Genomic DNA, 27,914 nt, shown 5'->3' with positions numbered 1-27,914 from the left:
CTCCTGTTGCCTTACTCATAAGAAAAGCTATGGGCAATGGCGGAAATCAACGATCTTGACCGGCAGATCAAGCAGTTGCGGCGCTGCGAGCCCATCAAAGAGAGTGAAGTGAAGGTTCTTTGCGCTAAGAGCAGAGAGATCTTGGTAGAAGAGAGCAATGTGTAGAGGGTGGACTTGCCTGTCACAGGATGTGGTGACATCCATGGAAAATTCTATGACCTCAAGGAGCTGTTCAGAGTAGGTGGTGATGTCCCTGGGACCAACTACTTCTTCATGGGAGACTTCGTGGACCATAGTTTCTACAGTGTTGAAACCTTCTTCCTCCTGCTGGCTCTTAAGGTTTGATACCCTGGCCATATCACTTTGATCTGGGGCAATCATGAGAATCACCAGATTACTCAGGTCCATGGCTTCTATGATGCTTGTGCAAATATGGCTTGGTGACTGTATGGAACTACTATACTGAGATCTTTGACTATCTCAGCCTGTATGCTATCATTGATGACAAGATGTTCTATGTGCGTGGGGGCCTTTCCCCTTCCATCCAGACCCTGCATCAGATATGGATGATTGACTGAAAGTGTACCCCCTGATGGATTCATGTGTGGCCTCCTATGGTCACCCTGAAGACACAACACACTGGGGAATGATCCCCAGTGGGGCAGGCTATCTGTTTGGCTGTGATGTGGTGGCCCAGTTCAATGCAGCTAACAACACTGACATGATCTGCTGCGCACACCAATTGGTGATGGAAGGTTACAAGTGGCATTTCAATGAGGCTTCGCTTACTGTGTAGTCAGCACCTAATCATTCCTACCACTGTGGGAATGTGGCATCCATCTTGGAACTGGATGAGCACCTCCAGAAAGATTTCATCATCTTCGAGGCTGCATCCCAAGAGATACATGGCATCCCCTCCAAAGAGCCGGTGGCCAACTATTTCCTGTGACTCCTTGGTCCCAGCCTCTCTGGCCCTTGGCCCACTGTGACTGCTCTCTGCCCAGTCAGAGGCTAAGTGTGAGGGGCTATGGGCTTGTCTTGTCTCAGGGTATGGACTTGCTCTGGGGTGGATGGAGCCTCAGCTTCTGGCTCCTTCTCTTTTCTCCTACTTGGTCGATGAAGCTTCCAGTCATTTTTTGTTTTTCTTTTTTCCTTTTTTTGTTTTTAGATGAAACATTTTGAGAAAAAAGAAGATAAAATTCTAATAAAAGAAGAAAAACAGTCAAGAAAAAAAAAAAAAAAAGAAAAGAAAAGCCATGGTCAAGTGGAGGCCCCTACTTAAGAGGGAACATTGGTCTTGGTCTCTGCTTAGAGTTGTAAGATTGGTCCAACGTTTATTCCCAGGTAAAAGTCCTCTGAGGAGAGCAGTGGGCCAGCATAGTCTCACGGAGCACCCTACACTGGGATCTTATAGGAGAACCCCTGGCCCTCACCCCTATCTTTGTTTCTTAGGGTGCTATTGGATCCTTGCCTTCCAGGTGCCCAGGCTCAAACCTCAGACCTACTGTAGTAGACAGAAACTCCTCCTGTCTCTTCATCAACTCTGTTGTATAATGCCTTTGGGCATCGAGTGGTGTTTTCACATCATTTTTTCTGTTCTGAGAAAGCAGCTATAGTGGTAATGATCACTGTGTGTGAGCTTCTGGAATCTAGACTAGGCATAAAGGCAGACATTCGTGGCATAGTTGTCTTTGGTCCAGGTACCCCTTTACTAAGGTTAAAGCCTATTGTTTGTACAATACAGCCAAGTGGAGGTACTTCAGTTGTCACTGTGCTGTCTCTATCTCTGTCTATGTCTGCCTCTCTCTATTTCCTTCTGTCTCTCTGTCTGCACGTATGCTTATGCATGCATGCATGCGTGTGTGTGTGTGTGTGTTGTTGTTGTTGTTGTTGTTGTTGTATGCAAAATGTGTGCATGCACAGGGTTAGGAGGCCATGACACGGAACTTCTGACTTTCCCTCTTCCCAAGGCCTCTTGCTCTCTCTCTGTAGCCTCTGTGGACGGTCTTTGGATCTCGCCATTGTGGTTTGGAAATTATTAAAGTGGAGAGTTTAGACAAGGAGATGTCTAGTTGGGCAGCTCTCACAGACACCATTCAACTAAACTGGGTCTTTGTTTTTCCATAATTTTAAAGCCCTATTTATTATTACACAGGCAATATATATTCACTGTAAAAATGAGAAAATGTGCATGTGCAAAAAGAATAAAAATTATCCATGATGCCCCTCCTGGAGGTAGCTGCAGTCAATGTGTTGGTGTGTATCTTTGCAGCTGAGAGCAAACATTTTTGATATCATTAAATATTTTACAACATCAGGTGCCCGCTTGGCATTGCATTGTATGGAAGGCAATCGTTTATTTAATTACTCATTTATTTTTGAACATTTGTGTTGGGGCTCATGTGTGAAGCTCAGTCTTTGGATATATTTGTAATGATTTCCTTATAGGAGATTTCTAGTATGAAGAGCATTCATTGCCTATTAAAATGCCTTGAATTGTGGAACAGATGTATATGTGCACAGGGGAGTTTTATGTAATTTATATGAATAGTTAAAACACATTATGGCACACACCTGGAGACTATTCTTTCCCAGTCTCAGTCATCTGCATGTGTCCCTTCCTTTTGTTTTAGCTCCAAAGAGTCTTGGCCTCCTATCTATAACTAGCCTTTATTCCATGTTGTCTCCATTCCATATAGTTCTAGAATTTTCTTTGGTTCTTGTAATCTCTATGATTCGTTCCATTACCATTTATTTGTCTTTAGCATATTCTTTTAATTCATGAACGTGAGTTGATACATTAAAAAATTAGCAGGCCAAAATGTATAGACAGTTTCTAAACTCTAATCTGTTTTGTATCTCAGAAATTATTCATTTTGGGATTCTTAGATTTTTCATAAGTAGATTTATGTTCTTTGATGTTTTTATGCTAATGGGGGTTCACTGTGCACCCACTGTCCTAGTTTGCTATTGCTATGATAAAACCCTATGACAAAACACAACTTGGGGAGGAAAAGGAGTCTTGGCCTACATATCTGATCATGGTCTGTCATTGAGAGAAAGAAGTCAAGTCAGGAACTCAAGCAGGAGCAGAAGTGGGAACCAGGGAGGGGCTCTGCTTACTGCCTTGCTTTCCATGGCTTGCCAGCCTGCTTTCCTATACTACCCGGGATCACCTGCCCAGGGATGGCACCACCCACACTGGGCTGGGTCCTCCCACATCAATCATTAATTTAAAAAATGCCTCACAGACATGCCCACAGGACAGTCTGGAGGAGCAGTTCCTCAGCTGAGGCTTTTCCCAGGTAGGTATAGATTTATTTGAAGTTGATGAGACTCACAGCACATCTATTTATTCCGCATTTTGCTTTTTCACTCTGAAGCACGCTTACAGATCTCTCTACATTAGTCTGTGAAGGGTCTGCCCATCGTTTTAATCAGCTGCAGATTGTTTGATTGCCTAGTTGTGCCGTAATCTTTTAAACTAGCTCTCTAATGACAAATTTTGATTCCATCCAATATTTTGCTTTGAAAAAATGAGGTGCAGAGAATAACCTTGCAATTAGGTCAGTTAGCTTGCAGTTTTGAAAGTATATCCATAGGATGAACTTCTAAAAATGGAACTGCAGAGTAAAAGGATTTTTACATTGGTAACTTTGATAGATACTGCAAAATTCCTTTCCAAAATGGCTGTGCTACCTTTATTCCTACAGTGTGTAAGTGTGCCTGCTTTTCCATAGTTTTGTCAATAGAATCCGTCAATCAATTTCAGGACTTTTCCCAATCTGATGCATAAAACTAGTAGCAAAGCATGGCTTTAACCTGCATCTTTCTTCTGAGTGACATGAGGCATTTTTGCAGATGCTCAGAAGTTACTTGTATTTTGTTTTCTGCTGGCTACGTGTTTCTGCATTCTGCCCATTTTTCTGTTGATATCATGGAGATCCGTGCAGTAGGGATTTTTATCTTTTGATCTTTGGTGTAGTTGAAAATATTGTACCCAATTTGTTTTGCTTTGTTTTTTCATGAAAATATTTTTATTTGTATAGTAAAATTATTGATCTTGTTCTTTATTGTGTCTGAGCTTTAGTCATATGAAAAACATTAATCTATACACAGTTTATAAAGAGTTAAATTTTTTTCTTGTAGGTACCTTTATGGTCTCATTGAAAACATTTAAATTTAAAATTGAATTTTAGTACCAGAATTTGAATCCTAGTACTCATGTGATTCCTCACAGCTGGCTGTAACCCAGTGGATCTGATGTCCTCTTCTGTTCATATGTGGTTCACATACCTACATGCAAGCAAAACAACTGTTCACATAAAAGGAAAATATAAAATTGATTTGTAATATACCTTATATATAATTATTTCATTCTTCATTGAATACTTCATCTTTGCCCCACTGACTTTTGAAACTGTAATATACTAAAATTTATGCTAGTAGACATATTCTAATCTAAACATACTGACTTATTTTAGTTTAACTTTGGGTATTTTGATATGTTGTATGATTAGATTTCCTGTACCATCTCTATTCTTTTTCATTTTCTTCCATAGCTTTTTCTACTCTTTGAACTGTAAAAATTTATCCCATCTAATGCTGTAAACCAGCCTATTGGTATTTTATTGGGAATCTATAAATCGATTTAGGGAAAGCCAAAAGTCCAAATAAGTGAATGTGTTTCCACGTTTACCCTATCTTCCTCTGTTAAGAGCTTTCTGTATATAGGTTTGTGCATGTCGAGGCCAGTTTATCCCTAGGTCTTTAGCTTACTATCTTTTTGAATTATTCATTTTATCCCTTCATATTAAACCTTTAAATTAGTCTTCTTTTGTATATATAACTATTGACTCTTCCCTCTTCTCTCTGTTGTGTAGATGTGTGTTCAAGGCCAGAGGTTGGCACTGAGTGGCTTCCTGGTCCTCTCTATCTTGTTGCAGTGGTCAGGCTCCTCCACTGGCCCTGGACCTGACTGATTCAGCTGGGTTGGTTGGATGGCAAGCTCTGGGGGGAAAATCCCAGACATTTCTTAAAAAGTGGAACAGTCAAGTGTCCTCCCATCACCACCTGTGTCTTGACTTGGTATCTCAGTGGTGTCTGGATGTGAGTTGCTGTGGAGTTCCACAAGGCTGAAGGTCATAGAACATACCTGGGGTTCTATGTTTGTATAGATTCTATTGTTTCTCCACTGCCAGCCGGGCTTGACAGAGGTGGATGTGCAGATGATTTGAGAGTGCATTCTCTGGCAGGTGCTTAACATGTACACATATAAATACTGTTCATAGAGGGAGGGGAGTGTCACCTTTTAAATCCAAGGAACAGACAACATGGACATGCTATTAAACAAAGGCTAATGGCAGCTTGTGGGGGCTTAAGTGATGTCAAACAGAAGGGTGGAAGGGCAAGGGCTGGAGGGAACAAGATGTTTCTGGAAAGTAAGTGTGTATCTCTTAGAGATTTCAACAAGCCGGACTTGTGGATGGAATTTGGTCTGAGGAGTTGAAATGAAGCTTTGTAACTGTTCCTATCAACAGGTCTACACTCTTGGGAAATGCATGACCTCTAGAGTCACCCCAGTTCTTTCTCGTCAGGCCTCCATACCTGGAGAGGGGGTAGATTTTTCTTAGTGCCAATGATACACAATCCCTTGTATGTATACCTGTGTCTCACTGCTCAGCTCCCCAGGATCATCACATCAAGCCAAACCCTTCCCAGGCCATCCAGTCTCCCTACCCCTACCTGTCCTTTTCATCCAGGAAATAATGAGTTTAAGAATTGGGATGGGAGTGACACACTATAGTGCTGGGATCCAATCTAAAAACTATTGTGTGGGGTCAAATGTTGGGTCAAATCTAACAGAGCAAAATTTGAAATGAATCAATGTAATGTATGAGAGATACCTTCATATTTCAAGAGATTTAATCTGAGTCCTGTGGTAGGAGAGAGAGAGGGAGAGGGAGGCATAAGGGGAACTTTCCATGCTCTGTGGGCCAGACCAAGTGCTCATACATGCTTAGCACCCCCTGGTGGCATTGTGTTCAGCATCTATTGTCAACACAAAGTTACTTCTCAGTCTGCCATTTACCAGCTAGTGGCTTTCAGATCAGCTTGCTCACCTTTGTTTAACCTCAACGTCCCATCTGTGAAAGAAGGGTACATTTGTGGTACCAGGCTCATGACCAAGAATGAGGTGACCTATGTCAAGGGCTTCATACGAGGCTCCTCATAGAGAGTTGTGTTTTTGTTTTTGTTTTTGTTTTTGTTTTTGTTTTTGTCTTCAATCTTGTTTTAGTTCTATCAGGAAGGTGAACGAGTACTTTCATTTGACAGAGAAGGAAACTGTGTCCTAGAAAAGAGAGAGAATAAAAAGAAGATGTGCAGAGCTGGAGTGCTTTTGTGAACTTTCCAGTGTGTCCTAGTATCTTAGTTAAGGTTAGTATTGCTATGAGGAGACACCATGACCAAGGCACCTCTTATAAAAGAAAGCATTTAACTGGGGGCTGGCTTACAGTTTTGGAGTGTTAGCTCATGACCATGATGGTGGTGAGCGCACAGGCATGGCACTGGAGCAGTAGCTGAGGGTTTTACATCCTGGTCAGCAGGCAGAAGATACAGGGAGAGACACTGGGCCTGATGAGGGCTTTTGAAGCTTCAAAGCACAACCTTAGTAACATACCACCTCTGTCAAGGCCACACCCCTTTACCCTTCTGAAACAGTTTCACTAACTGGGAACCAAAAATTGGGACATATGCGTTAATGGGGATCATTTAATTAAAACCACCATACCTAGTCTCCAATACTATTATAATTCTGAAATATTGTAATGTGTAATATATGATCAACAGGCGACTCTTCCATTTTATAAGCAGAAAGCTAATGAACCTCAGACTAGGTGAGCCCACAATAATGTATATTCCTTCCTTCCTTCCTTTGACATTTTCAAATACCCCCAGTCTTGCTCAGGAGGGCAGAGGCCTTTGCCACTGCCTACAAATGGCCATGGACCTTTGGCCCGGGAGATTGAACCCAGGTCACTGTTCTAAACATCCCTTTCCTTGAAGTTATTTTCCCAGGTCTTTTTGCATAACCCTGCTTGCCTTTTGCCTTGGAGAGCCACTCTGGACTACTTGACCAGTCCCTTTGACTTAGGTCTCAGCTGGGCGTGGTGGCACACACCTTTAATCTCAGCACTTGGGAGGCAGAGGCAGGCAGATTACTGTGAGTTCGAGGCCAGCCTAGTCTACAAAGCAAGTCCAGGACAGCCAAAGCTACACAGAAAAACCCTGTCTTGAAAAACCCATTAGGTCTCCAAAGTTTGGGTGCCTTCTTTCTTGAAGCCCTTGTGTGTCTTTGCAAACATCCTCAGGGAAGTGAGTGTACTGATATATTCACAACCCCAGGCAGTGGCTGCCTCTTTGTCCTGCTTTTGCATAAGACGGACACTCAAGTGATCCTGGTGGGAGGTCACAGAAATCGTTTTCTCCGTTAAGCATGGCAGTTTGCTTTTTATGCCTATGAACTTGAAATGAAGACAAATTAGAGCACTGGATTTCTGATCTTTGATCTTAGAGCCTTGAAAATGTCTGGCTTTTCCTGTGGACACATGGAGTCTGTTTCCTCAAAGTGACAAAAAGGATCACGTGATCATTTTGGTGCAAGGGTGGTAAGTTTCAGGGCACAGACAGGAGAGTAAAAAGCAGAGACCCACAAAAGGAGTGCAGCCCGCCACATCACCACGTGGGCTGTTTCCAGTGAGTACAGAGCAACCTTTATTCCTCTCCTGGGAAGTTCTAGTTGGCCAGAGAACAACTCGAATGCCTTCATCAGCATAGTGTATGCCTAAGTTCTCACTGGCCTCCAAGAACAGAGGCTTGATATTGCAGCGAGCTCCCAGCTTGTGGTTTTGTGGCTATTTCTATCTAATTACACATGTAATTCCATTTCCCAGTCTTGATTAAAACTCATTTTTCTCCCTGGAAACCATGTCTCCAAGTGCTTTTGCTGCGCCATGGAGGGCATCAGAGTGGTGTGAGAGGCCACCGGGACCTGGCTGGTCCAAGATTACCCCCAAAATCATTTCCTGCAATCATTGCTGGCTTCTAATTAACCCAGAGCATCTTTGATTTCCTTAATTCTTGAAGTTTATTTCATAACAATTTGAAAGCACAGAGAGCAGGGCAGCTTAGGAATTCTGTTGAGGCTGGGTAATGTAGCGGCGTTCCCCCCAACGTCCTAATTAACCATGAAATTGTACACACCACCCTGTTAGTAACAAGTCCTGTAATGCTCCCATTCACTGGGAGTAATTGCGTCATTTCTCAGGGCTGCCGCTCTGTCCCAGGAAGGGGCCAATGCTATTAATCACCTAATGCAGAATAAGTGATTTTCAGCTTATGTTTTAATAAAGTGTGACTGGCTTGGGCCTTGAAAGCAGGAGTTGGCTCAGCTCCACCCTTGCGGATTACTCTTTTGTCTATTGCCAGGCTCCCCTCTCCTCCATCAGGGTCCAGGGAGTTCAGGGAATGGAGTCATTTTCTTGAATGGGTTTCCTGCTTGGGGTGTTGCCTTTGGTGGTCAACTCAAGTTTGGTATTTTCAGTAACCGAGTCTGAGATTTCAATGAGCTTAACTAAGATTAATTGACTTGATGTATGAGCAGCTAATTATTTTCAATGTACTCATTCCTTTTGGCTTCCAGAGAAACAGTAGCAAGCTGAGGTTGCGCAATCACGGTCTCTGCAGCCCTGGGAGAGGCCCCTGTTGCTGGGCCTACCCCAGTGGAATTCACACTGGGTCCTTAGGGAAGCATGCCATCTCAGCAGGTATCTGATCTCTCTGAACCTCTGCTGTCCTATTGATGAAGAGAGTTTAACCATTCTGATCATTTACTGATGATGGAAATTAATTGTGAGGTAGTAATTAGCGTCTGGGGGATTTTATGAGGACCCTTGTTTAAGATGAGAGCACAGCGCCCTCTTCCTTGATTATGTCACTTGTCAAGAGACTAATTCTTTTGGATGTCATAGAGATTAATCTAGGTGGGTTAAATTGAATTCATGGTTTATTATATGAGATCTTCATCAAGCCAACTATTTGGAGGGATAGATTCTGAAACAAAGAAGGGGGGCTGGGAACGACTTTTAATTGTCTATGTGTTGGAGTCATGGTGGCTATAACCCAGAACTTAGTCATAGGTCTTTGAGTGCCTCAAGTTCTAGTGAAAATGCCTGGTCACCCCTGCTCATACCCACAGCAACAGTTTCTTTCCTATCAATGAGCCATCACAAACCTTTCTCGAGACTGCTAGGCCTTCTTCAAGGTTGCCTGGGTGTTTTGCGATCACTTGGGGCCTCGCATTGCTCTCGCCACCCCATTCTCGCTTCTCCGACCCTGATCCTTTTTCTCCTAGTAGTCTCAGGAGCCTCATACACTCACTTTCCTTTACAGCACAGGCTATATTCTCTTCCCTTGAAATTTTGGCCCAATCAGCCCCGGGTCCTATGTGGTCCATTTATTACCATAAGCAACTGTCAAATGTCCTCAGCAGACAATTCTTTTCGAAAGAGAAATTCCTGGTCTCACTTGTCAAGGTAATTTTCCCCACACCATTACCCTATTGATTACCTTATCATATGTTCATTTTGCTCTGCAGCCACTGCTATATAATATGTGGATATATGGAGCCCAAGGTTCCTAGACCTCTACTCACCAGGTGACTGCCAGCGTCAGAAGTGAGGTTTCCAAAGGCAGAAAGTCAAGGTTTGAATCCCACCTCTGCCAGTAACAGCTGCAGTTTCCAACAAGCTACTTTACTTCCTTGCTTCAGTTTTTTCTCCTGTGGGTGATAACAAAATCTACCGCATTGGGCTGCTGTCTGGATTAAGGTTGCAACATCAGTATCTGGTGCATGCTAAGCATCGCTCAGTTTGTCCATGTATAATTCATTTTCACTGGGCTACAGGCTCCACAGGAACAAGGATTTGTATTCTCATGCATCTCAGGGTTAATGGGTGTTTCTGGCCCATGGCATTTGCCCCTAATATGTGATAAATTTGTGCGGTTTTGTCTGACACTGACACAAGGTCTAAAGATGCTCTTGCTTCGTACCAGGACTTATTGCTGCAGCGTTCAGCTTGGCAGTCCAAGCAGCATTTATTCTTAGTACATATAAGATAACTTAGGAAGGTAAGCTGCCAAGTTCTACCCAAGAACATGGGCCTTTGAATTCCCCTGTAGCCAAGAAATGTGAGGCCCCCGGAAGTCTGGAAATCACTAGCCCGCTGATCTCCTCCCCACTGTTCCTTACACATCTTGAAGAGTTGGGAATTCTGTGTGGGCATGGATTGCCTGTAATAGCTATTTTTTGTGTGTGATTAGATTTTTTAAAAAAATAAGGTTCCCTGTGGGAGGTAAGGTCTCCAGATCTCTGGGAAAACTGACCTTGTAATTTACTCTCTATGTAACAGAGAAAAGCAAGAGTAGACAGAACACTGCTTTTATGAATACCTGGCTGTACTTTTCTAAACAAATCAGAACTCTTTTTTTGGGATAGCAAGGTTTCCAGCCTTCCCGCCTCTGCAGAAGGACTGGTGATTCAGACATAACCAATGTCAAGTCCACTTGCTAACATGACAACACCGCTTAGGTCAGTGCTGACTGTGGGAGCTTTGCCAGGGAGTTAAACAAACAGACTTTGCAGTGGAAAGCTATTGGTCCAGTTGTTCTTTTATTCAGCAGACAAGTAAATGACACTTGCTATGTCCTAGGGCCTGTTAGACACAGTGGGCAGAGCATCCAGTGTACTTTTGTTCCTTTCTGTCCTCAAGAACCCTGCTGTGGGGAGCAGTGTCTGTCCCGTGGACTATTGGAAGTCGCTGTAAAATGGGATTATATATAACATGGAATTTAATCTCAGCATTTCAATGCGCATTGTAGATAATGTTTACTAAATTTCCCAATAATCATATACAAATAATTTTGTTTTCATTTTCTTTTGACATACATCAGTTACCTAACATGGAACTATGCCACTTTGTAGGTAAAGATCTCAGTGTTTGATGTTCTAGAAAGTGCCACTTTTTGTAGATTGGGGAAACTCACAATAAGAGCTAACATCTAGAAAACAGAAATGGAGGATGTGAGGAGAATTTGGTTTTTCAAGAGTGGCCAGAACTCTGGGAGTTAGATTATTTACAATGTTGTGTGCAATTCCACAGGGAATTTTATAGAATTTGGTTGAGCTGAGTTAGTGAGAGATCAAATTGAAGCTCTAGCCAGATGTAGGGCCAAGACAGGTCACCTATAGCCTGCAGCTTGCCCACCTGGGCCCTCACCTGCCTCTGAGCCTCTGGGGCCCATCCTGCAGTAATGAGGGCTGCCTGCAGGGACCTGAGGCAAGAGGCCTGCAGGAGAGCTGCTGGCTCAGACCAGGGAAGCTGCTCCCAGGAGAGAAAGATGTTCCCTTCCCCCTCTGTCCTGGGGCTACCTGCCTCCCTTCTCAAGGTTTAGCCCTGCCCCTTTACCATCAAGAAGTTTCCACCTCTGCTGTAGTTATACAGGGATAGATGATGGTCCCTGAGTTCTGTGTTTCTCTTTTATAGTAGCTTTAAAAATGTTTTAGTTTGTAACAGGTACTAAAATATAAAATGTATATTTTTATGGGGTACTGTGATGGTTTTGTTGTTGTTGTTTTTGTTGGTGTGTATGTGTCTTTGTGTGTATGTGTGTGTAATGCTTAAATAAGGTTAGCTATCTGTGAACTCAAGCATTTGTCATTTCTTTATGATAAAAATTTTCAAATTCCTTTTTCTCTCTTTTTGAAATGTGTAGAGCAATTTTCTAGTCTGAATTTTTAAATATATTTTTATATCTTTTAATGTTTTAATCTGAGTCTTTTTTAATACAGTGCCCGAACCTCTTGCCTCTTCCTACCTGTAGTCCAGAACCCACTGACTAACCTTTTCTCATGCCTACCCTCTCCTCTGCTCTTTCCAGTCTGGGCTAGCATCAACACCAGATCCACCTTCTGGGAGAAAAACACCTTCTAAAAGGTCTTCAGGAATGCCTTTTCTTTCTGCTCGTGGCTTATTTCACTTGGCCTGATGATCTCCAGGTCTACCTACGTCATCGTCTTTTTTGGAGCCTCTTGCAGGGGTGGGGGGGGGATGGAGGGAAAGAGTAGAGAGGGAGGGCTTCCAGCCCAGTGCTGAGATGATGATCTTAGAGTCTGAGAGAACAGAGGCACATGTCCTGTCTGTCTCAGCAAAGTGGGACAGTCATGTAGCAGGAAGGGATAGAGAGACATGTGTTATAAGAACCTCTAAGCTCATACAACCATTTATAGGACTTGAAGGACGTTTATAAACCACCTCTGGGCACCTGTGGAGTCTTCCTCTTATTTGGGCTTAGACTATCGGAGAAACTTCATGGAGACCATACAGGTTACTGCCACTGGGCCTTTCCCGGTCCTATCGGGTAGATCTGGCACCTGGAGAGGAGGGCTTACCTTCCCAGGTGGGAGGGCCCTCTGTAGTGGGCTCCAGGTTATCCGGGGGCAGGGATGGCATGCTAACATCAGGTGAGAAGTGGTGGGATCCGTCTGGGCCTTCCTCCAGCTTCCTCAGGCAGCTCTGCCTTTGTCTGTTCTTCTGATGACAGAGCTGTTTTTCCTAACCTTTGCAGAGTTAACTCCTGAGTCCTGGGGCGTTCATGTTCTCTGTTATACATCACAAGAGCTGTGGGCAGGAAACAGATTTTATGGGGCTGGAAATTGAAGCCTTATGGTTAGTGGGTTGTTCTAAGTTATACTTACCTTGCCAAGACCAAGCAGGCTGGGGTTAGAGCCCAGGGTGTGTGACTCTCATACAAGTTAGGATAACTAGGATGCCTCAGGTTGTTCTCAGTTGGCTTTACCCTGGAAAGTAACGGCCAGTTCTCCTACCAGCTCCAGTCTACCACCTTTCAGCAGCATAACAGAATTTACCTGGAGGTTTCTACAGCCTCTTCCCTAGGACTCATGGGCTTGCAGTCCAGGCTTTCTTTGTTGCTCACTTGAGACCAGTGGTAGTAACGGTGCCAGACACATGCTCTACTTGGTGGCTGTGGTGTCTGGCAAGACTGCAAGTCTTGCAGGCCTTGCAGGTCTACAAGGACTCATCGACTTGTCCCAGGATTCATTCTGGGTAGTTTTGCAGGAAACAAATGGCAGGAGAATTGACCCTACATCCACTGCTCTAAGATGTTCTCAGAAAATGTATGCATGAGTGGGTGGAGTGGAGTGGTCAGCTTCAGTGGGTACATAACTGATGTCCAAATTGCAGGTGACACATGCTAGTGAGTGAGCAAGAGGCAAGGAAAGAGAGGGGGCGAGTACAAAGAAAGAAGCCATAGCAGAAAAGAAGGCAGAGGGAGGTAGAGTTGCAGAGAGAGAGAGAGAGAGAGAGAGAGAGAGAGAGAGAGAGAGAGAGAGAGAGAGAGAGACAGGAGCTGCTGCATATAGATTCCCCCACCCCTGGGCCAAAGAGCATCTCTTCTCAGCCTTCCACAGCATTAAGATCCAACCAACTCTGTGGGTAGCTCTCCTGAAATGGGGGAAGGTTCAGTGTTTTGTCGAACGAACATTACCCGCTCAGTGTTTCACAGAGAGCACCCCATTCAGCAGGGATAATCCTGCCCCCTAGCATTTCTTGGTCCACCTGGGCACAAGGCAGCAGAAGCCCATATGTGTTTTTTTTTTTCTGCCACCCACATTCTGCTTCTGGGGGCTAATTATTTATACCGAGTTCTTCTGAGAGCACCAGCCTTATTTAGAAACATCTGCTTTCTTGCTAGACGACAGGCTTGTTTGGGTGCTGAATCCAGATGTGGACTTGCTGCTGTTTCCTCATCATGTGCCTTCCTCAGGCTGTACCCACGGAGATTCATCTGTAAGTCTGGCCTCCACCCGGTCAGTTTCCCCAGCAAGCAGTCTGAGAATAGCTACAGTACCCACAGCCTTTTCTTTAGTTTATCTAAAGGATGATCTTTTTCTTTAAAGTCTTTGACAAACCCAGGGAACAAAAGTGGCTCTTTGCCATGAACTGTCTCTTTCTACCACTGTCCATGTGCCCTTGGTTTAGTTCCTTGTTCTGTGACCCAAGATCTTGTATATCATAGCAGGTGCTTTCTAGACTCCAACCTATGTCTGTAACAGTAGTGATGTAGGGTGAGGCTGGATTCTAGAGCTTTTCAGAAAGCAAAACCTGTGGAGCCATGCCGACTATTTGGCTTGCTCACACTACCAGGATGGTTTTGATCTAGGATTAAAAGTCATCATGGAGAAAAGAGGGGTGGGGCCTGTGGGAAGACGGTACTCCCAGGGTAAATATGAGCAACAGCATTGTTTTTTTTAAAGCCACACAACTTACTAGCACAAAGTTAATCCCTACAGACATGCTCAAGAGTTCTGAAGGATAACTTTCAAAATGGGCTAGTTGGAAGGACCAGGCTGGAAGTTGGTCTGCCAGGAAGCCAAGGTGAAGGGAGTCACAGACGCTAATATGGGCTGTATAACTTTACAAGGAGTCCTAGATTCCCTCTCCAGTGCAGAACACAGCACCTAAAGCTAATGGGACCACAGGTTCCTTGGCAACCACCATCTCTGCAGAATGAACTTGTTTAAGACCCTTTGATCCCTCCAAGAACAGAGCCTGTCCTAAGAATGTGAGATTGTAATCCTGGGCTTGATTTTAGCTGTGGTTTTATTTGACAGCCGCCCCCCCCCCTTGTTCTCACTCATGAGAGACACTCTTGTGCACCTGTTCTCAATCTGTCCCTTTAGGAACATCACACTGAGAGCTTGAAACTTGTCATGCAGGAATCTTAGTGTGCTGCCTTGCTGTGGCAGAGCATCTCAGGCGGGGTGGTTTTAACATCTGACATCCATTCTCAAACAGTTTTGCACATTGAGTTCCAAATCATAGTGTCAATAGTATAGGCCTTCTGAGGCCCATTTTTGGCTTGGAAGTAGCTGTCTTTATACCACGGAAAGGGTGTGTGTGTGTGTGTGTGTGTGTGTGTGTGTGTGTGTGTGTGTACGCGTGTGTGCATCTCTCTCTCTCTCTCTCTCTCTCTCTCTCTCTCTCTCTCTCTCTCTCTCTCTGTTTCATTTGTTTGCATGCACATGCGCATCCTAATACCCAGAGCAGTCATCTTGTATTATGGCTTACCTATATAACTCAATTTTATCTTAAGTGGGGAAATAGAAGGATCCAGAGGGTCCTAGAAACCTACAAGAGGAACATTATGATGGGCGGATCTGAGCCCAGGGGTCCTGCTCAAACTATGGTACCAGCCAAGGACAATACATGCAGTAAATTTCAAACCCCTACCCAGATCTATCCAATGGACAGGAAATTCTTCACAGTTGAGCGGAGAGTGGGGACTGACTTTCATATTAACTCTAGTGCCCCATATTTGATCATGTCCTCTGGATGGGGAGGCCTTGGTAGCAGGCTACCAAGAAGAGATTTGACACCTTATGAGCATATACAGGGGGAAGAGGTCCCCTTCATTCACAGTCATAGAGGAGGGGAATAAGAGGAAAATGGGAAGGAGGGAGGAATGGGAAGATACAAGGGATGGGATAACAATTGAGATGTAATATGAATAAATTAATAAAATATATTTTTAAAAAAGAACAAAATTTAACTTAAATTATTTTTTAAAGAACTTTCCAAATATAGCCCCATTCTGAGGTACTGAGAGTTGGTGCTTCAAAATACAAATTTTGGAAGTCACACTATAAAAACAACAAGGAAGTGAGTACACAGCCCAGGGCCTCTTGCTCCAGAGAGCCGGATGTTAGACCCTGGCCAACACCCTGCTGGCTAGAGCTGTCACTGCTCAGTCACAGATGGCCTTTTGATGTGTCCATGTACCACCATGAACTTGGCTAGTTCTCTAAGATAAATTATGTTTGAGTTTTTGAGCTAGTGTGAGTAAGTAATAAGCTTTTGGCTGTCCTCAGAGGAATACGTTCTTCAAGGCATGCATGGACCTGCACACAGCCTTCCTGATGTAGTGACTTCTTCAGACTTCCAGGGACACGCCTCTTGATGTAAGAATAGTGACTATTTTTCTTTCTTTTTTATTTTTGTGTTTGATGTAATGTGTGTATTTGTGTGTGTGTGTGTGTGTGTGTGTGTGTGTGTGTATGCATGAGGATATATGTGTGCACAAGTCCATTTGCGTGTGTGAGTTCAGGCACACCTGTCAAGGACAGCCTCCTTTGTTGGTCCTCGTCTTCCATCTTGTTTGAGACAAGGTTTCTCTTTGTGTTATCCATTAACTAGACCATGAGCATCCAAGGAAGCTCTTTCACCTTCCATCTCACCATAGAAGTACTTGAATTTCTGAGATGTGTTACTGTTCTCAGCTTTGTTCTTCTGGGGATTTGAACTCAGGTCCTCGTGTTTGCATAGCAAGTGTTTTACAAAGAGCCATCTCCCTGGCCCAGAGAGTAGTGGCTTTTACCAGCTCTTCCTATGGACTAGGCTCTGGTCTACATACTTTGCGGTGAACATCACTCGAGTCCTCCCAGTAACCCTGCAAGGTAGATACTCCCATCACCATTACTACCTCCGCTTCCTCCTGAGGCACTTGACTAACAGGATACAGCTAGTACATGGTTGGGGCTCTAGCCTGCTTGCTTTTGATCACCAGGCTCTGAATCTCTGGGGGCTCACATCCTCTGCCACTTCACACATCCCGAGTTGCTAATTGTCATGAACTCTTTGTGGAGGCCAGATGTTGATCCTTGACAGCTTTTGTTATGCTTCCAAGAAAAGAAGCAAATCTTTGTAAACACCTCTGTGGCTTGAAGCTTGGATAGTAGGTTTGATGATTTTTCTAGCTGCCTTGAGCCCTTGTTTTGTCTCAGAATGTGGTATCAAAAGGGCGCCTTTAGAATCCACTCTGATTGCATACGTACATTGAATAATACATCCGTAATTTGTGACATATATTCTCTAAGCAAAATATAGTAAGCCATGCTTCAGGGAACGCACTGTGCTGTTGTACTAATTAATTTGTCAAGTTGTGGCTAATTATAAAATGCACTGTTGCTTATTTTGATTTGTAATGCAGCCTACATTGTCTTAACCACTGAGTGGGAACCCACAGAGCATGGGGGAGTAAAGCATTTCCTCTAGCTCAAGAAGCTGTGGGCTGGTGTCTGAGCTGCCTGTGTCATGACCTGTAAAGCCAGAAGTCACCATCTGTCACCAGTACAAGCACCTCACAGGTTGGGCTGAGGCTGTTAGTTTCTAAGTCAGAGAGCACTGGGAGACAACTATTCCTGCTGGCTTCCTCTGGCCACACGAAAGTGTTCTGGCTCTCTGGAATGACAGGATGTTGACTTCCACTTGGTTCTTCTCCTTAGAGCTGGAAGGCAGAGTCTCTCAGTGAACATACTATGGTTAGAGCACCAGCGGCTGATTTCTAAGACGCCCCAAGCTTTGGAAGAGCCATCATGTTTCAGAGTTGAATGGCCTCAAAGCTTGGTTTTGTCAACAAATTAGAGATTCCTCTCCTAGGGATGAAACTCAAAGCAACTATTCAAGAGAACTGCTGTGGTCTTCTAGTCTGAAATTCCCTCAGATAGCATCATCTGGTTTCAGAGAACACACAACCACTGCCTCCATGTGGGACAAGGGGCTGGCTCCTCTAGTCTCTGCAGTCCTAAGAGTATTTCTCTTGATTATTGTTACCCAAGTGCCACTACCTCCTGCCCCTTTAGACTTATTTCCAAAGGGATATCCCAGGCTGATCACCTCTAAGTAGGTTGCTTAGTCCATTTGCTAAGGTGTCCAATAGCCTTGTCCTTTATGGAAACTCTCAGGTCTGTTTGAGGTAGGCTGTGGGGAGCTCTTCTAAGCTCCCACTCCTTGTATTTCATGATGTCAGAACAAATTTTCTCCATATTCTGCCACGTCATGCACTTCTCTCAGAGCCCCGACTCTTGTCACTGTCAGTGTGTATGTTACCTTACGGATGTGTTTATTAACTGTATGGATGTGTTCATTTAGTTTTATACTCATCATCTTTTCTGCATCACCCTATTGTATGTTTCCTTAGGGCATACCTGATGCCTTGCCTTAGGTTTGGAACCAGTGAACATTTAATAAACTATCTGTTGAATACATGGAAAGTTTAGCACTAAGTGAATTCCAGGCCACCTCACAGACCCACTCTGTACCAGCCTGCTTTGAGCATAGATACAGTTCATGATGGAGCCTTCCATGCTAGGGTCTGCAGACATCAGGAAAGCATAGATACTCATTATCCTCCACCAAAAGTCCCTTGATGCAGTTAGACAGCTGCAAGTTAAAATGGATATGCAGGGATTTTTTTTTTTTTTTGTTACTTATAATTGACCAACCTTTGAAATTCCATCCTGAAGAATTAAATTCTTTCTGACCAAGGAGGGGGTTGGACAGCTGTACGGATCAGAATAGCATAGTAGCTTGGAGTTTCCCTTTCCTGCGAACTCCATGTCAGAGCTGTCAGGTACTATCTCCCCGCCTCCATCATGGACAGATAACAGATAAATTAGAGCTGAGCAGTGGAAATAAAGGCGGTGGCTGAGAGTGTGAATGTAGACAATGTCTTTTGAATGATCAACCACCATTTAATGTATCATGTTCAGACAACCATGTTTCATGAAGGGTAGTTAGAAGCTAGATCTAGCTTATGGAAATTTTAGGTACCCATTTATTCACCCATTCACCAGCTAACCTGTCGGTCTGTCTTTCCATCTATCTGTCTGTCTGTCTATCTATCTATCTATCTATCTATCTATCTATCTACCTATCTATCATCTTCATTCTGTCATCTTTCAATCATCTATTAATCTACTTATACTTACATCCATGTAGTGCTACATTCACCAATTAATCTGTCCAACCACCCCTACTCACCTGTCTATAAATCAGCCACCTATCAGTTCATCTAATTACTCCTCTGCACATTCACTTATGTATCCCTTTCTCTGTTAGTTCACTCATCGATTCATCCATCACCCAGCCACTCACGTGCCCGTCATTCACCCATCTGGGCGCAGTGTTGGGATACAAAGACACAAAGATATTTGAGGTTCCTGTTCTCAGCAGCTCAGTCTAGTGAGGGGGACCAGTGAGAGAACAGATCATTATAATTGTGATCTTACCGTGAATGCTATTATAGAGGACTTTCCAGATACCATCAGAACCCGGGAAAGACCTCGTGCTAGGAAGGGGGTCTGGGAAAGCAGTGTAGCATTATAGAAAGACAGGGGTTTGAATGCTGGCTCTGCTGTGCATAGTTCCACTGTGGGCAAGTCACAGCCTCATGGGACTTCCCTTTCGTCTCCTTCACGAGGCAGATGAAGTGGCAGCACCCCCACTCTTGGTTCCTTGAGTACCCACCACGATGATCTCAATGAAGGGTTTGTCGGTGGTTACACTACGGCTGGAGTGTGGGTGTGTCAGCTTGGTGCCTATCTATTTATTCCATGGTGGACTTCTCTTTGGTTGATATTTTTAAAAAATACAGATCTTGTTTAAAGACATTACATATATATTCTACATGCACACACTTAAAAACACACACAGAATTCAAAACTCTTAAAGTAGCATTAAGGGCCTCTGTTTTCCTGAGCAACTCCTAAGGATAGCTGTTTCTGTGATGCCACTCGCTGTGTTAGCACACCTATAAGTACCTCATTTAAAAAATATTAAATATTAAGAGCATTTCAGGAGCCTTGGGATTTTGATTTGATTACTCCGAAGGGTAGGTTTACTTTCTATAAGCTCATTTATGGTTCTGAAGTTGTAAATTTGAATAACACTATTTCTCAAAGACGTGTCTCAATGGATTCAGGTGCAGATATTGAATCTTTATTTTCCACAGGGGAGGCCTTGAGGTAAATGGGGATGAGATGGTCCAGAGTGATGTCCTCTGATCCACAGTCTCATCCCTGTTTGACTTAGCAGACTACACTTTAGTAGCTTCAGCACCAGGAGCTTGTTAGGGGAATCGGTGCTTTTGATGAATTAGCAGTCGATACGATCTGCACCTTGCCATATTTCCATGGGCCCAATAGCTCCGTGGATGTAATGGGAGAGGACTACCATCCTTGCCAGTCTGGGTATCTGCACAGTTTAGAGACCCGACTTACACAGAGCTGGGTGTGGTTGATCCATCAGCCTACAACCTTGGCAAGGACTCAGCAGTGCCTTCCTGCTGGGGTCCTTCAGGACTATCCTATGGCCCACATCTCTTCAGGGAAAAGACACAAAAGTTGCAGGGGGTTTCCACATAGGCTTGGATTGGCTACTGAAAGTGAAGTCTATGCTGAGCTTCTAGCCTTCTCGTACTCTGGTTTCTTTCACATCCCTTGGGTGAAATAGAAGGCTGAAGCATCAGTCACGTTAATGGGCCTCCTGTTGTCTGCTTTTCTAGTTCTCTCTCCCTCTGAGGAGCATGCTGAGCAGGGCACCATGTGCTCATGAGCTCTTAATAATTGTTTGACGATGATAATTAGATCATGGGCAATTTATTACCATGAAATTTATTTTTCACATTTTTCTTGGAAGTAGTATCTGTCTCCAGTTCTTCTGCTTGACCCTGGCAGCGATGCCAATCTCAATAAAGTCTATGATCCAGAGAGGCAACTCATTGCTGAAGAAAGGGCAGAAGCACGTGATCTGGTTAGCTCAGGCTGATGGACGTTTGAGAAGCTCTCTCTTCTAGGTATTTGAATTTGGGTAAGTTTCTGGGCTTGAAGTATTTGCAACATTTCTTTCCTTCTCTCCTGCAACTATTCAATGTGCCTTGTGTCAGCTGATGAGATACATCTGTGAGCCAGACCAAGCCCACTTCATCATAGAGCTCACCATCTAATGACGTGAGACTGATAATGAGTGCATGACCACATAGACACATCTTGTGGTTATAAATACCCTGAAAAAAAAATAAAGATGAGGAACGAGGACAGAGAGGAGGGGGGAGGGAAGCCATGCTGGTGTGGAGACATTGGAGAAGTCTAGAGAGGGCATGAGAATGAGACAGTGGAAGCTTGGGTGAAGAGCAACCAGGAAGAGCTACCAGTCAGCGTGGGGTCTGGATATTTGTGTGTATTTGGCACACTCAAGAGTCTCCTAGCATTTAGTCCATTAGGGTGCTGAGAAGCTTTGTAAGGAAATCAGATTTTACTTCCAAGTTGAGAGTTAGCAATGAGTTTGAGCAAATTTGCTCTGGAGAACAGAGCATAGTAGGACATGAAGGAAGGAGGCTTCTTCTAAGAACAACATTGATGCGATCAAGGCAAGAGGTAGCAGGGGCTTTGTCAAAGGGGCCCGGGAGAAGCTCTGAAAAGTGGTCAGGTTCTGGATGCATTTGGAAGGCAGGTGCCAGGAACCCAAGTATGGATGTGGTACTGAGAGAAAGAGATGTCAAAGGCAGTGCCACCACTTGTGACTGAGCAGGAGCTTGTCCATTTGGTGGGGCGAAGGGATTGTGGGAAGGCTTCGGGAGACACAGAAGCCAGGAGTTTGGTTTTGGACTTGTAAGGTAGACATAGCTCTGAGCTATCTGTTTGTGCATGGATTTGTCGTAGTGGAGATGAGGAAACATGGGGCTGCAGACACAACTTTGAGATTTGCTGTGACATGAAGAGTGGGTAGCTGTAATCGTAGACAACTGAAGGCTGGAGTGAGGTGGGAAGGGGGCGGAGCACTGGTCTCAGAAGGGTCGCTGAAGTGCCTGAAGGTGAGAGCCCAACCCAGCCAGCTTTTTCACCTCTCAGAATTAATGGGATGGTTTTGATAGTTGTTATTTTCTTTGTTTTCTGATTGGGAAGTTTACTGAAAGAACTGAGAGCTGTTGTTTTTTTTTTTTTAAATTTAAGTAATTAATTTGTTCTAGATGGTGGAGCCTTCATTTAGCTATGAGACCATCCCGTCCATTTACAGGTGTGCACCTTTTTGATGCGCCTGGGTACCTTCTCCCTTCAGAATGCTCAGAAACAAGAGTGCATGCTCAGATTCTTGGGCTCTGGCAGTGAGGCCTGCTGGAGGGGAGCCCTAGATATCTGGAGAGTATTTCATATGACGAGTACTGAACCCCTAAAGCTCAACCATTCTGAAGTCTCACTCTGCCCTATGAATATGCACATGAACACACTGAGATATTTTATCTAAAGGCAATTGAAACCATTCTTAGAACATTCTGGAAAATCAATATATTCCCTCTACCCTTTCTTATTTTCACAGGAAGACCGAGATCTGCTCAGTGGTCTGGTCTCCTGAGATTTTGTGGTAAATCAGGGCCATACCGGAGACCCTGGCTCTTAGACCCTTCATCAAGGTGGATTCAAATTTCATAACTTTGCTGCGCTCCACACCCTTCTCAGAGTGGAGGATGTAGCCACACACAGGAGTTTGTATTATTTGCCTACTTGCCATGCTCTCAGTTTGATGGGGGACAAAGGACACGGATGTGATGGGAGCAGGCTATGCAGACTCACCCTTCCTTATACTATCATGACGCATTGGCTGTGACTCAGAAGCGTCCTAGTCAAATACACCTGGTGGCTGAGTGTCCGCTCAGCCTCTCATCAGTGTGATTTGGGACAAAGTCACTTCATCTCCCTGAGCTTGGATTTTCTCTTCTGTGTATCAGGGGATGTTAATTCTCTCCTGCATGGCTGCTTGTGAGGATCCAGTCAGGTAACGTCCCTAGAGGAGCTGGCTCCGAGCAGAGCATGGTGTGAACTAATTGCGGTGCTCACACACTTCCATTCTCTTCTCTCATCTATATGCAGCCAACAAGAGAGTCCTGATGACAGTAGTTACAGGTTAATGATTAACAGTTTCTTTAATGACTATTGTCATATGAGCCTTGGTTTTACGTCAATAAATCAATTAGGAATTCTGAGCTGAGGAAACACAAGACAGTATTTGATGCAAAACAAAGACAGTGTATGTAGATTAAGAGCCAGCAGCTAACATCTTTTCCTGAAGAATTCTTGGTCTCACACGGACACCAGGAGGAACAGCTCCATATTCTTTATGAGTGATATGATGACCCAAGTCACTGTCACCACCTCCTTAGAACTGGAGTGATATTTGCTCCATCCATGAAAATCAGGTAAGGAGTTCATAAGGATACTAGTCAGAATAATGCACAAATGAAAACAACCCAAATGCCTGGCAGTATGTAATGAGTAACCGAATGTGGTGCCTCCACCCAATGGAGGATTACTCTGTCATAAAACATAGCAAAAGGCTAAGATATGGTAAATCTGGGATGGAATTTGAAATCATTATGCAAAGTGAAGAAAGAACATTGTATGATTCTAGAATAGGTCAGTTCATACAGACTAAAGCAGATCGGAGTGTTTGTGTTTGTGTGTGTGTGTGTGTGTGTGTGTGTGTGTGTGTGTGTGTGTGTGTGTGTGTATGGGGGCAGGCTGCAGGCAGTAAGGATGGACATAGGCTTCCTATGGATGTGATAAAACAATCTAGAACTGGATAGAGATGAAAGCTGAGCAGTGATGTAGATAGCATTGTGAATACATTAGATGCCACTGAAGGATATACCTTAAAATGGCTATGATGGTTGCTTTCATGTGATATTGTACATTTTGCCACATTTGCAGCCAGGGGACTAGGGTCTGGATCCCTGGGGGTCCCCTATGTCTAGAATTCCCTTTCTTGTCTTGACACAGGGATTCTAACTGTGCTCATGTCTCTCTTTGAGGCTGGCCCTATCACCCCAGACATCGTTCTCTTGCGCACCATCATAGCTACTGCCAGCTCTTGAGCACTTTGCTGGGTCTGAGCTGCCTTCTCCTTATTGGGCTCACTTCCGGGTCTCCAGTGGCTGGCATGGTGGCTGGCAGAGGACATGAGCTGAATGTGTTTGTTAAGTGAGTGTCATTGGAGTGGATGACCAGCTGGATCAGGAAATGTTTTTTTTTTCTTTCACAGCCATTGTTCTGTGTGGTTTAAACCACAGCAAGCCCTATTCCTGACTTTTCTAAGTTAAGCTGCATCCCTGGGCTGCTTGGCATCCACAGCTCATCAGGCAGTTGGAAATCATTTATATGTTCAGAAATGGACATTTCAGTATTGTAAATTTTAAAAATTAACAAACTGGCAAAGGATCAGTGCACTTCAAGTTGAGGCAGTAAGCAAGCGTTCCGTGTTTGCATACGTGCGTGTCTCAGATATTACCCATCAAATGCAAGCATATGCCTATAAGCTGCCATCTATATGCAAATGCTTTCTGGTGTGGTGCATATATCCCCTACAAACAGTGTGAAATGTATATAAATTATGCAATAATACAGATATTGCACATATGTTAGTTTGAGCTAATTGTTGTCAAAATGCTGGGTTTTCCTGGGTTTGTACTGGGCATCTGAATGCTGCTCTTGCAAGCATAGGGACTGGCATCAGCAGTGGTCTCACTGCAGCAGACTGGGAGATCTTGGTGGTACCACAGGAGTGGCTATCTGCTCAGTGGCATAGAGGCCTGGTTTTTAGGTATGCAGGCCCAAATGCAGTTTTTCTGAGGCTCCAGGGAGGGAAGGGGCGGGAGCTGGAATCACAGTTGCTGGTTGACGGAAATCCTTGGACTGGACTGTTAGCACAGTGAGGAGTCCAGCTGGTCGCTGGGCTGGAGCCTCTCTGGGCTGGGTTGTGTAATCTTTACTTGTAGACATGGTGCTGAACACAAGCATTAGCTTCTATCCGGGGCTCAAAAATGCAGAGCCATTTCGTCCTAGCTGTGTGACACATGAAGAAAACCTCCAATTTCCCAGGACTTTCTTTGTAAAATGAGATAGTGGTCCCCTTTTAAGGGCGTCCAGGACAAAAGTGCAGTGGTTGGCATGCATGTGTGTGCTGTCCTATGGCAGAGCCCCTTGACTGTGGGAGTCCTTTTTTACAAATTGGTATTTGGGATTGAGTCTAGGGCTTCACGCATACTCAGCAAGTGGTGTGCCACTGAGCCACATCCCCTCTCTTTTTGCTTTTTACTTGGAGAAGGGGGTCTCACTAATTTTCCCAACTGTGATTATGGGCTTGTGTCACTGGGCCTAGCTGGAAAGCCAGTGCTTGTGGGAAAACCACTTGGTTTCTTCATTGAACAAGTGAGGCCAAAGGCAAGGCAACCCAAAGGGATGAGTCATCTGGTGTTCAGGATAAAGCCTGTCAGGTAAGCAGACACAGTAAGCCCTCATCATCACTGGGTCTGAGGAATTTCCCTTACACCAGATACCACATGTGTCATGTACATTGATCACTGAGTCGTCACTCCAAAATGCATCACTGACACCATTGTTATTCCTATCTACTCCTGTGGAGGGAGGCTGACACTCAATGAGTGGAAGCTATATTCTCTGCCCAGAGTTGGTGAGGGAGCCAGGGATTGAGCTCAAGCTTATATGAATTGGAGACTTCAGGTCTTAGGCAAACTCCTCCAGCTGGAAGCCTCTTCTTAAACAGAGGAGAAGACATTCTGAGACTCCCCATGTATGCTTTTCTGTAATGAGGCTGGAATAAACACTCTTTGAGACAAATTCTGTCATTAGATACTCAGACTTCCTCCTATTTTTTTATTTTTATTTTTTGGTGTTTTTTTCTCTTACTTCTGCCTTGGAAGATGGGGTTGGGAACCCCCACCTATTGTCTACCTTGTGTAGGGAGCAGGAGGTCCCCAACATACCTGGACCATCAGTAAATGACAGCATAGGAGACAGAGCAGGGAGGGAGGTCCACTAGGCAGCCAGTCAGAGAACTCTGGGTACCACTTAGAGCATCTCACAAACACATCTAAGCCAAACATATTTTGGGCTGATTGAAGTTGTAGGCATGCTCCCTGGGGGGGTGTGTGTGGATAGATCCTGTCTCACTTGGTGTGAGATAGATGAGAGCAGGAGAGACACCCCACAAACTCTCTGTGCCCAGTGATCACCGCCTGGGGCCTGGGTGCTAGCTACCTTATCATCCTGCTTCTCACCCTTACTTCTGAGGCCTTTAAATGGGCTGGTCACACCAGATGGCTCAGGGGAGAGTGGGAGAGAGGTGGTACAAGGGAAGCTGACAAGTCACTCTGTGAGATGCTAAGCCCCCCCTCTATAGGTGCTCCATGCCCCATTCTGAGAACGCGGGCCAGTCTCATCCTGGACAGTCTAACTGTACCATTCCTGCACTCTTGTCCATGGGCTGGCAGAGTATAGAGTGCCTCCTGTCCCCCTGCCTTGGATGGAAATGACTTTGACTAGTTAACAGCCCTTCTTTCACCCGCATCACTTTTAGACACAGATGACTGGATTTTTGCTATGGTTTGGTTTAGTTTACAAGTGGCTCCCATGGTTCTTGTGTTGGGAATGTGGACGTCGGTATAATGAGGAGGCTGAGAGGTGGTGAGGCCTTTAAGAGAGCTAGAACAAACGTACAGAACTGGCCTCTCTTTGCTTTTGCTTGCTGTCTGGCCAAGTGACTCCTCATTCTCTTGCTCTTGCTCCCACTACCAGGATTCTCATGACGCTGAAACGGATGATGCAAGTGCTATACCTTTGAATGTCCATAGCCTTATTTTTTATTTTAGAATAACTAGCTTCAGGTATTTTGTTATAGCAATGGACTGGATGAATTCTACTTGGTTCAGAGGTAATGTAGAGGGTGAGATGAGAAGAGGAGGATGGCACTAAACAAGGACTTGCTTGATATGTATGAGGGGAGACTGACATAGCTGTAACCCCCTCCTCTCTCTCAGATATAGCTGAGTTAGAGGTGTTATAGCCCTCATATATAGTACAGAATAAGAAGGGTAACTCATCTGAATCATGTTAAGAGGGTAGATGTAATTCAACTCAAGGAGATAGTAGACATATATTATATAGAGTGAGTCTGGGATGAGGCCTGGCTCCTTGCTTGCATGGCTGTGAAACATAAGTCAGGAGAATGTTCTAGAAGAGATGCTGAACAGGACCTTGAACATTCTCAGTGGTCTGTGCTTATATGATATACATATGCAAGGATTCTCAATGAACAGTTGATATGAAGTGTTAGTGCTAATCTAGGGTTTATTTTTTTATGGCAATCTGAAGGAGCAGGAGTGTGGAGCAGGATAAGTGGGATCCTGTCAGTACTTAACCTACAGACTTGTGAGTTTATGGCACAGTGCTCCATAAGGTGTTTACTGTGGTTCACAGGACACAGCAAGCCTGCAGCTCACACTAGTAACTAGTGTGGGTTACACTAGCTATCATGACGGCTCTGGTTTAGTTTCCCCAGTGATTCTTGGGGAATACCTTTTCCCTTTGCCGGAAGTCAGCATTAGTGGGAAGGGGCTCTGTTGGCTTCATCCATCCACTGGGCAGGAAGGATCCTGAGACCAACAAGGAGGGAGTACCAGAGGGAAGGCTTTGAGTGCTGCAAGGAAGGGGAAGTCAGAAGCGCGGAGGCTGGTTTGCCTAGGGGTTGGCGACTAAGGTCTGTTGGCTTCCCCAGTGTGTGGCCTTGGTTTATTGCCTGGTATTTCTGAGTCTAAGGAAACTTTGCTTTTGTTACCACCCATTCTCAAGCAGACAGATGGCCTTGAGGTAACCCTCTCACATATGGTAGGAAGTAAAAAGCTTTGGCAATGCTTTTATTCTACCGGTGACAATATCCATTATGGACAGAGGCCTTACTGGCTCACCTGTGCCCTCCTTTGGCCTTGTCCTTGCCTCTCCCTGTCTATACTATGGGGTCACCAGTCATAGATGACTAGTAAGCACTTGAAAGTGCCTGCTTTTATGGAGATCTGGAAATTTTTAACTATATTTAATCTAGATAAATTTAAATTAAAAGAACTTGATACTTGATTAGAAAAAAATT

At 44.3% G+C, this 27,914-nt stretch overlaps 1 protein-coding gene and 1 pseudogene across 4 annotated transcripts in view; both read left to right on the top strand.

Moving 5' to 3' along the window:
* The window catches only part of GRID1 (glutamate ionotropic receptor delta type subunit 1), a 715,979-nt gene that overhangs the window by 278,278 nt on the left and 409,787 nt on the right, over positions 1-27,914 (top strand). The window lies entirely within an intron of this gene.
* On the top strand, positions 37-1,198 carry LOC311605082 (serine/threonine-protein phosphatase 4 catalytic subunit-like; annotated as a pseudogene). The gene has a single exon. The product of its transcript is annotated as a serine/threonine-protein phosphatase 4 catalytic subunit-like (transcript).

This window comes from Acomys minous (assembly GCF_964271855.1).
Source record: "Acomys minous genome assembly, chromosome: 9".
NCBI lineage: Eukaryota > Metazoa > Chordata > Mammalia > Rodentia > Muridae > Acomys > Acomys minous.
The sequence above is the reverse complement of the archived record's forward strand: the minus strand, read 5'-3'. Positions and strand labels throughout refer to the sequence as shown.